The sequence below is a fragment of the Moschus berezovskii genome, chromosome X (genome assembly GCF_049115385.1).
Source record: "Moschus berezovskii isolate FMDL1 chromosome X, NW_MosBer_1.0, whole genome shotgun sequence".
In the NCBI taxonomy this organism is placed as follows: Eukaryota; Metazoa; Chordata; class Mammalia; order Artiodactyla; family Moschidae; genus Moschus; species Moschus berezovskii.
In genome coordinates, this window is record NC_142488.1 from 32,387,327 (window position 1) to 32,398,182 (window position 10,856).

General features: G+C 39.2%; 1 pseudogene; it reads left to right on the forward strand.

The window, feature by feature from the left end:
• Positions 1 to 2,730: 2,730 nt before the first annotated feature.
• LOC129535134 (serine/arginine-rich splicing factor 2 pseudogene) lies at positions 2,731 to 3,372 on the forward strand (annotated as a pseudogene).
• Positions 3,373 to 10,856: the final 7,484 nt, after the last annotated feature.

The window sequence follows — 10,856 nt, forward strand, 5'->3', positions numbered from 1 at the left end:
AATTGAAATGCTTGGGATAAAAGACATGAGACTATCTTCAACAGAAAATAACTGAGGGTTTGTAAAGAAAAATAGAAAAGCCAAAAAGCCCTGACTATAATTGAGGATTTCTATGTTAGAAATTCCTCACTATTGTGAAGTACAAGTCAGCTGAGCAGGGGGATGGAACTTTCAGAATGTGTAACTTTTTATGAAATTATTTTCAATTTTTTTAATGGGTAATGCTTAAAATTTGAATCACGTTATAAATTACTTTTGAGTGATTGTGCTTTTAAAATGCATCTCCATGCAAAGTCTGAGCTACACTCTCTCTCAAATTAATACATCTTGAAGTTCTTAGTGGTAAATCACCATGTTTAATCCCAAAAGAATAGAAAAGAGAAAGAAAAATTAGTTTCAAAAATATTTCAACAAGTTTACATTTAAGACAAAATTTTAAAATATGAGCAGCTCCAGTGATACTAGCTTATTTTAGCTGATGAACTAATGAATACAGACTTCACAAATTTTTAAAGTTTTGAACTGCCTTTGCTTCTATAGCATGCTTCAAAATATACCACTTCAAAGGAACTGTAAACATCTTAAATCATGATTTCTTTCCTAAAATTACCTCTCTACTCACATTCCTTAACATTTTTTCTGATCATATTTCTTAGCTTTGATTATTTCATGTATTTGACATACAAATGTATTGAACACCTACAATATATACAAGATACTTACTTTTTAAGCTATATTTCAGCTGATTACTTTGTGTGTGGCACTGGAACATACAGCGTTGCAAGATTCAGCCCCCGTACTCAATTTTCTCACAGTTAAAGAAGATTCAGACAAGTAAATCCACAATTCAACACTCTGCTATAAAAGATATGAAAAACGGTTGCCCAGGGGTGTTTGACTGTAAAGAGCAGGACAGACTATCTTTTCCAGGGTATGGGAGGATTCCTGAAAGAGATGCAGAACTGATACTATATGGCCTGGTCCTAGACTTGAAGAGGACTGATGCTTCTGCTATAAATCTGACCACTATCTGAGAAATCTAACTAGAGTAGAAATCTGCCAGACTACACGGAGAGGCTCTGATAAAGGGGCTGGGGGGTGGGGGGTGGGAACCAGCCAACACCCAGTAGTTCCAAGAGAGGCATCCCAGTCACCCTAGCTAATGCAGTGGATAAAATGAAGAAACAAGTCCTACAGTCCCCTGCCTGGATTTCAGTGTCTTAGAATTATGAGATAAAATAATGACAAAAATTGGAGCCCCTAAATTTTGATGTAGGTTGCTAGGCAGTAGTGGATAACCAGAGCACATTCATAGGAATTAATAACGTGCAGAAGATGCAGTGACTTTTCTTGGGGCCCAGGGCCCCATGTGCCTCAATAGCATATCGGTTATTTGAAATTACATTTACTTAAGAAACAGAAAAGGGACACGTAAGACCTTTCTCTTTCTCTCTCTGAAAGCAGGAGATGAATCTCTCCCTGCATCTAGAGGCTGAAGGACACCCTTATCACCAGAGAGGGGGAGTTAGGGCTGAGAAGCCTGTATACACAAACCTTGTTACTTCTTTAACTGACTACCCCAAGCCCACACTCTAAAGTCCTCACTAATTAGGCACCCAAAGCCTAAATTCTGTGTCCTGTCAATTCCTCATAAATTTCCTGTTCACCTAAAACTTATAAAAGGTGCCTGCTTTGGCTACTTCTTAAGTTCCATTTCTGTGAGACTTCTATGCACAAGAACTAAAGTGTTCCTTTTTCTCCTGCTAATCTGCCTTATGTGAATTTTCTTATCAATCCAGCCCATAGAAATCAAGAAAGATAGAGGGGAAAATTTCCCTCTTCTTGACACTTGTAAAGAGTACATATTGCTCACTGAAGGTGAGAAATAATTAATAAAATACTATTTTCTACCTCCATTACTGTCAAGCTCATTTATTAGAGCCTAATAGACATGATTCATGAGAAAAGATGCCTTGCCAACAATCTGATGAAAGAGAATTATTAATGGTAAAGCATTTTTGTAATGGAAGTCATATCAAATGAACTTACTCCATCAAAAAGTGTATCTAGTTAATTAATAAGAAAACAGCAAACTTTAGTAATCTGAGTTCTATTCAATTATACAATTTGGAAGGACGGATCATAACTTTGACTTTTATTTTTTATTTTTGTCAAGAGGAATAAGAGATCACGTTCTGAATTTCTGATTACAGCTCATACCCTGTAGGTGGCTCTCATGTTCTCCTGCCTGTTAGTGTTACTGAATCAACCTATCTGTTCATGATCTGTTTTGAAACTTTGTTTCTGTCTTCAAAGTAAACAAATGGTTTTGGTATACATGAATCAGCACTGCCATGTACTTGGTCACATAATTACATCTATACTATATACTTTTGCCCATAATTCAAACTGGGCGTTTAGATATATACCGGAAAAGTCATAAACTGATGTTATAGTCATGAACTTTCACTTTAAAAGAAAGGAAAACTTGTACAGATCAGTTCCTCCAGCAGTCTCAGCTCTGGAGACAATCTGCGCAGACCGAACGTTCGACGTTCGGGGGTCTCTAAGCAGCCACCGGCTGAGGGCAACTGACGCAAAGAGGCAGTCTTCAGGCTGAACAAAGCCAAGGCAAACTTACCAGTGCCTGCGTCGTCATTGCAGCCTTCGCAGACAGCAGCTAGCTCCGAATTCAGTTTGCGGGGGCTCTCCGCTTAGCTCGCACAGGTCATGAGTTACAGCCGCCCTCCTCCCAACGTGGGCGACTTGATCTCCCTCAAGGTGGACAACCTGACCGACCGCATCTCATGCCGCACCCTGAGGCGCATCTTCGAGAAGTATGGGCCTATCGGCGATGTGTACATCCCCCGGGACCGCTTCACTCAAGAGTCCCGCGGCTTTGCCTTCATCCGCTTCCACGACAAGCACCACGCCGAGGAGGCCATGGACGCCATGGACGGGATCATGCTGGATGGCCGTGAGCTGCGGGTGCAGATGGCACGCCACGGTCGCCTCCTAGATTTCCACCGAGGCCGCAGCCAGGAAACTCCTCGCCAGGGTCAAGAACTCCAGAGCCACAGCCCGAGGCTTCCTCGCGGCCGCAGGTCCAGCACCAGGAGCCGATCACCATCTCAGGCCCGATCTCGCTTCAGCCGCTCAAAGTCTCCATCTCGCTCCTGTGATAGTTCTCCATCATCCTCGAGATCAAGTTCTCCTGGAAGGACCAAGTCCTCCTCGGAGTCCAGATCTTCCTCAGCAACCACATCTAGGTCTAGACCCAGAAGCCTTCCACCAGGAAGAAAGTACAGGTCCTGAGGACAATCAAAAAATCCCTCCAGGGTTCCAGAAGAGGAAAGAGCCGTGTCATGTTAGAATAATAAGTAATTAACGAACAACCTGAAAACTGGGGGGCGGAGGGAATGCGGGGGACAGCAGGGCAAGAGGGACAACATCTCAGTTCATCAGTCTTTGAAATTAGCCACTATCTGTTGAAAAGGTTATTCTTTAACACATTGTGTAACTGTTTACTTGTTTCGAATTTTGCCACAAGAGGTAAACTTCATTTCATAATAGTATTTTGTTTCTTTTATTCACATATCTTTTAAGTTAGTGAGATGAACAACTTTGTTACTGGTTGGGATATTTGAGGTAAAGTTTCATTTATCTCTATATACTGCATTTCCTTTGAAAGTAAACAGAATGTTATCTAATTTGTAGCCTCTCGACTTTAAGAAAATGTGTGTAGTCTTTTCTTTTTGAGTAGTCAAAGACTGTCTGGCGATTGACTCTTCACTGCCATCACTCTTTTAAAAATAAAGACCTCCTTGAAGTTATTATAAGTGTATGTACATGTGTTATGTACCTTTGGATTTAAGTGGTAATCTGGATCTGCATCGACACAGAGAAATTTAAGGTGAAAATAATTTTTTAAAGAATTCTTTATCAAACATATTCCTAGTTTCATGTAGTTTTGTGCAGTAGACACAGTTGTACAACAGTTGGCCAATGATGCTTCACTGTTAAGGTGGTGTTTTGTAGTACAGAATGCCTGGCTGCTTCACGTTTTCTGCTGATTGCTCCTATGTGAAGGAGAAACTGTGCTGTGCAGAAACAAATGGTTATCCAGTTTGTTAAAAAGCCTGACAACCGTACTTGCAGTCACCCAGGCCCAGGCCTCGCATATATAAGGGAGTATGCAGTGAACACAACTAGCAGGTGAATTTAAAAGTAAACGTGTCTTTATATTTTTCCTTTCACACCCAAAGTGGTCAATCTGACCATCTTCAGTTATGAACTTAAATATGAAAGATGCTAAGAATCTGTTATTTTCTAGGTGCTAATAACATGCTATATCTTTTTGTTTATGTATGTACTGTATTTTCTGAACAAACATTTTCCCTGGTGTTTAAAAAATTTGTTGTGATTATACTCTCATTCATAAAAGTAGGAAACAGAAAAGATAATTGAGGTCATACATCTCACATGTGTCATAAACAAAGATATCAAAACAATTGAGTATCAGCTTTCAGAGATCCAAGTTATAAATATAATTTAGCAAGTTAAAATCCATGTCACACACATCTGCTACTACCTTATGGCTTTGATCCCCAAGCTGGGTATGACTTTACTGTGGCTCTGCTTTGAATCTTTTTGAATTGTCTTCTTTGGCTCAATACTCTATTTTAACTTACTGGCTTTGAATGAATATTTTGGGAGACAGTTAATCCTAGCTTGACTTTGGAATTTATCTCAGCATTACTGGTCCTAACTGTAGCCCCACTCAGCCTTTCGTCTTTAATTTATGGTTGCCAATTTGACACTCTGTTTCAGACATTATTTTCTTTCTTTTTTTTATTTTCCAGGTTGATTGAAAAATAATTGACATACATCCCTGTATAAGCTTAAGGCATGCAGAGTGATGGTTTGATTTATATATCTCAAGAAATGGTTATCACAATAGGTTCAGCTAACATCCATCTGCTCATAAAGATACAATGAAAACGAAAGAAAGGAGAAAAGAAAGGAAAATAGTTGCTCCTAGTGATGGGAATACTTAGATTTACTTTCTTAACAACTTTCCTATATATCATACAGCAGTGGTAGCTATAGTCATGTTGTACATTACATCCCTAGTACTTACTTATAACTGGAAGTTTGTACCTTTTGACCACTTAACTCCAATTCCCCATCCCCCACTCCCTATCTCTCCTTCCCCTACCTCTGGCAGACTTTCCAAGGAGCTTGATATTTCAGCTTTTTTTTTTTTTAAGATTCCACATAAAGTGAGATAATACAACATTTGTCTTTCGCGGTCTCATTTCCAGTTCTCACTGCCCAATTCTCTTTGTCTGAGAAACTGACTTAATTAAACCATGAAAAATAGATTCAATTTTCACATATTAGAATTTAAGAAACTGGAGTATAGAAAGAGTAAGCATTTGGGTAAATAATGGATTAATGATTAGACAGGGTGACAATACACAGCCTTGACGCACTCCTTCCCCAATTTTGAATCAGCCCATTGTTTCATGTCTGATTCTGTTGTTTCATGACCTGCATACAGATTTCTCAGGAGGCAGGTCAGCAGGTCTATCCATCTCTTGAAGAATTTTCCACAGTTTATTGTGATCTACATAGTCAAAGGCTTTAGTGTAGTCAATGACGCAGAAGTAGATGTTTTTCTGGAACTCTCTTGCTTTTTTGATGATCCAACAAATGTTGGCAATTTGATCTCTGGTTCCTCTGTCTTTTCTAAATCCAGCTTGAACACCTGGAAGGTCTCGGTTCAAGTACTGTTGAAGCCTGGCTTTGAGAATTTTGAGCATTACTTTGCTAACGTGTGAGATGAGTACAATTGTGTGGTACTTTGAACATTCTTTGGCATTGCCTTTCTTTGGGATTGGAAAGAAAACTTACTTTTTCCAGGCTTGTGGCCACTGGCGAGTTTTCCAGATTTGCTGGCATATTGAGTGCAGCACTTTCACAGCATCATCTTTTAAGATTTGAAAGAGCTCAACTGGAATTCCATCACCTCCACTAGCTTGGTTTGTAGTGCTGCTTCCCAAGGCCCACTTGACTTCACAATCCAGGATGTCTGGCTCTAGGTGAGTGATCACACTATCCTGGTCATCTGGTTCATGAAGATCTTTTCTGTATAGTTCTTCTGTGTATTCTTGCCACATTTTACTAATATCTTTTGCTTCTATTAGGCCCATCCAATTTCTGTCCTTTATTGTGCCCATCTTTGCATGTAATGTTCCCTTGGTATCTCTAATTTTCTTGAAGAGATCTCTAGTCTTTCCCATTCTATTGTTTTCCTCTATTTCTTTGCTCTGATCACTGAGGAAGGTTTTCTTAGGAACTCTGCATTCAGATGGGTATATGTTTCCTTCTCTCCTTAGCCTTCCGCTTCTCTTTTTTCTCAGCTATTTGTAAGGCCTCCTCAGACAACTATTTTGCCTTTTTGCATTTCTTTTCCTTGGTGATGGTCTTGATTACTGCCTCCTGTACAATGTCATAAACCTCTGTCCATACTTCTTCAGGCACTCTATCAGATCTAATCCCTTGAAACTGTTTGTCACTTCCACTGTGTAAATGTAATGGATTTGATTTAGGCCATACCTGAATGGTTGGGCTTCCCTCATAGCTCAGTTGGTGAAGAATTCACCTGCAATGCAGGAGACTCTGATTTGATTCCTGGGTCAGGAACATCTGCTGGAGAAGGGATAGGCTTCTCCATTCCCACTCCATTATTCTTGGGCATCCCTTCTGGCTCAGTTGGTAAAGAAGTCAGCTGCAATGTGGATTCAATCCCTGGGTTGGGAAGATCCCGTGGAGAAGGGAAAGGCAATCCACTGCAGTATTCTGATGGGATCACAAAGAGTTGGACACAACTGAGTGACTTTCACTTTAATTCCTCAATAATCTAGTAGCTTTCCCTACTTTCTTCAATTTAAGTCTGAATTTTGCAATGAGCACTTCATGATCTGAGCCACAGTCAGCTCCTGGTCTTGTTTTTGCTGACTGTATAGAGTTTCTCCATCTTTGGCTGCAAATAATATAATCAGTCTGATTTTGGTATTGACCATCTGGTGACGTCCATGTGTAGAGTCATTTCTTGTGTTGTTGGAAGAGGGTGCTTGCTATGAGCAGTGTGTTCTCTTGTCAAAACTCTGTTAGCCTTTCCTCTGCTTTATTTTGTACCCCAAGGCCAAATTTGCCTATTACTCAAGATATCTCTTGACTTGCTGCTGCTGCTAAGTCACTTCAGTGGTGTCCGACTCTGCGAACCCATAGACAGCAGTCCACAAGGCTCCCCCGTCCCTGGGATTCTCCAGGAAACAGCACTGGAGTGGATTGCCATTTCCTTCTCCAATGCAGGAAACGGAAAAGTGAAAGTGAAGTCGCTCAGTCATGCCCAACACGTAGCGACCCCTTGGACTGCAGCCCAACAGGCTCCTCCATCCATGGGATTTTCCAGGCAAGAGTACTGGAGTGGGTTCCCATTGCCTTCTCCAATCTCTTGACTTAGGCATCCTAAAAATCCCACTAGGAAGCTTACTGGTCGCATAACATTATCTCACTCTTCATTACGGTTTCAGTGAAAGACATTTGAATTCCCACCAGGACAATTCTGTTTCTTCATATAAACCAAATGTTCAGTGATATTTCATCTCAGGAGACTTTTTCCTCATATAGGAATTACATCAGTATTACTGGGCCAAGGTATCAGAATACATTGTATAATAAATGAAACATGTGCTAATATAAGGACATTTTTAAAGGATCTCAAGGTACAAAGATGTAGGAAATTTATCCATATATTACCATTATATCGATATATCATAACTACATTTCAGTCATAATCAATTGAAAATGATTGCTCATTTCTTTCAACTTTACACAATTACACTGCCTCAGTTCAGTTCAGTTCAGTTCAGTCGCTCAGTCGTGTCCGACTCTTTGCGACGCCATGAATCACAGCACGCCAGGCCTCCCTGTCCATCACCAACTCCCGGAATTCACTCAAACTCATGTCCATCGAATCAGTGATGCCATCCAGCCATCTCATTCTCTGTCGTCCCGGTCTCCTCCCACCCTCAATCCCTCCCAGCATCAGACACTTTTCCAGTGAGTCAACTCGTCGCATGAGGTGGCCAAAGTATTGGAGCTTCAGCTTTAGCATCAGTCCTTCCAATGAACACCCAGGGTTGATCTCCTTTAGAATGGACTGCTTGGATCTCCTTGCAGTCCAAGGGACTCTCAAGAGTCTTCTCCAACACACTGCCTAATAAATACTTATTAAATAAATAAATGACAGAAATATTGTTTTCTGAATTGTTCATAAAAACTTAATCCAATTAAATTGAAATTATATGAACATACTAATGTTATAGACTGGACAAAAGCCGATAAATTTTACAAAGTAACTTAATTATAACTTATATACTTTTTCTACCAAATTTTGAAGATATAATTGACATTTAACACTAAGTTTGAGGCACACAGCATAATGATTTGACTTACGTTGGGCACTAAGAAATTTTCCTTTACCCGTCTAGATTCATCTGGCTGGTCTAAAAATTAAATTGGCATAAGACAAATTTACTGGAAAAAAAATCAAAGCTTAATAACATGAACATATGAGAAAGACCCAGGAAATCTGAAGAACCCAAATGGCTGAAACCCTCACCTTAAATACCATCTTTAACTAAAGACAAAAGAGGATGTCATGGATAGAATTTGAGAAGTCAAAAGAGGGCAAAGTGGTTCATATGAAGATGGAAAAGGAAATGTTTGGGAAATGGGCCATTTAGTCAACAGGACACAGACGGTCTTAGGTCTCTAGGCCATGCTGTGTTTTCCCCACCACAACTAGCCATATTCTTTGTAGATATCTCTGGTGATTGCTCTATTGGAGAATAGGCCCTTTATCTGAAATTTTTAGGCAGTTAGGAGCAAGGTCTATGTTCCTTCCTGAGACTTTAGGCCTAGATTTTTTACTTTTTCCCAGCTTGAAATACTCTACATGCCAAAGAACATTTTGAGGTGGCAAGTGCTGTTCTCCTACATTCACAGACATCATGAAACGATAACCGTGATAAGTTTAGTAAACATCTATCACCTCATATAGATAGAAAAAAAAAAGAGAAATAATATTTTTCCTTGTGAGGAGAACTCTTAGGATTTATTCTTAACAACTTTCATAGACAACATAGCAGTCTTTATTATATTAATCATGTTGCACATTACATTCCTGTACTTATTTGTCCTCTAACTAGAAGCATGTACCCTTTGACCTCCTTCGTCCAACCCCCACCCCCCAACCTGTGGTAATCACAAATCTTATCTCTTTTTCTATGAGTTTGTTTATTTGTCTTTGAAATATACTTGGCCTACAACACTGTTTGTCTCTGGTGCACAACAGAGTGATTAGATATTTCTGTACATTATAAAATGATCACAAGCCTAGTGACCCATCTGTCATCCTACAAAAATATTATATTACTATTGACTATATTCTCCATACTGCACATTTCATCCCTTTGACTCTTTATTTTGCAACTAGAAGTTTGTTCCACTTAATCTCCCACACCTATTTCACTCATTCCCTGACCCCCCCCCCATCAAATTACTTTTTCACATATAACTATATCATCGACTCAATGGATATGAATTTGAGCAAGCTCTGGTAGGTGGTAAAGGACAGGAAAGCCTGGCATGCTACAGTCCTTGGGGTCACAAAGGGTTGGACACAACTGAGTGACTTAACAACATGAACTACTACTACATCATCACCAATCATATTACTCTCCTATGACAACTATTAGGAGCCTTCCAATCACAATCTTATAGTTTCCAAAGGAAATACATTGTTTTAAAGATCTAAAACTTGCATGGCACATCGAGCTTCAGGTACTTCTCAATTATTTTTTTCTCTCAAATATCTTGTTCTTTCTCCATCTTTGTTTTCCTCTGTCTCTTAATGGCAATTTTCCTCACTTTTGGGACAAAACATAGCCACAAGTATGTTTAGGTTTGTATCTCACCAGCTTAGTAACCCCAGTGGAAAAGGATCTCTCATTTTCAATAGTTCTAGCTAACATTTCAGATTTAGCTCTTAAATGCACTTTTGCTCACATGCTCATGTTTTGAACAATTACCATAGCCAATTTGGGACATGCTGACTGGACATGTCTGTATCATATGTCCTTTCCTTTAGCCATGGTAGTGAATTCAGCTAAATCTAAACCAACTGGACTAAGACTATACAATGAGTTTTTCTACCATGAAAATCAGGATGCCATCAGCACAAGTATGTTACCCGGACACTAAGCAGGCAAAAATAAAATCCACTGCTTGTTCTCAAACTACACCAAAACATCTTAATCAGTATCATATTTCCTACATTCAAAAAACTGAAACCTCAATTTATGGTTTGTGCCAGTTACTTTTCTGAGATTAATTTCATGTTTCCACCCTTATCCCAAAATTGTGGCCACAGTTGCCCAAATAAGCCAAGGTCTTTCAAGTCTACTTTTTCTGACACAGCTTTCCTCTACCAACAAATAACTGCCATTTTCAATCTATAGAAACTAATAACTATATTTAAAGATTCAGATTTAAATACAATACCTCTGTGAAACATTTCCCAACTCCCATTAAATAATTGTTGCATAATTCTCAGTACTTACACAATAAAACATATATAAATCTATTCTAAAATATACTGTATTTTGATAGTATCTAGATTGCTTTTGCCTTACTTGCTGTGAATCACGTGGGAGTACAATCTGAATAACAATTGACATATCTCTAGAGCTAGGACAATAACTGACCCAGTTTATGTTAAATGA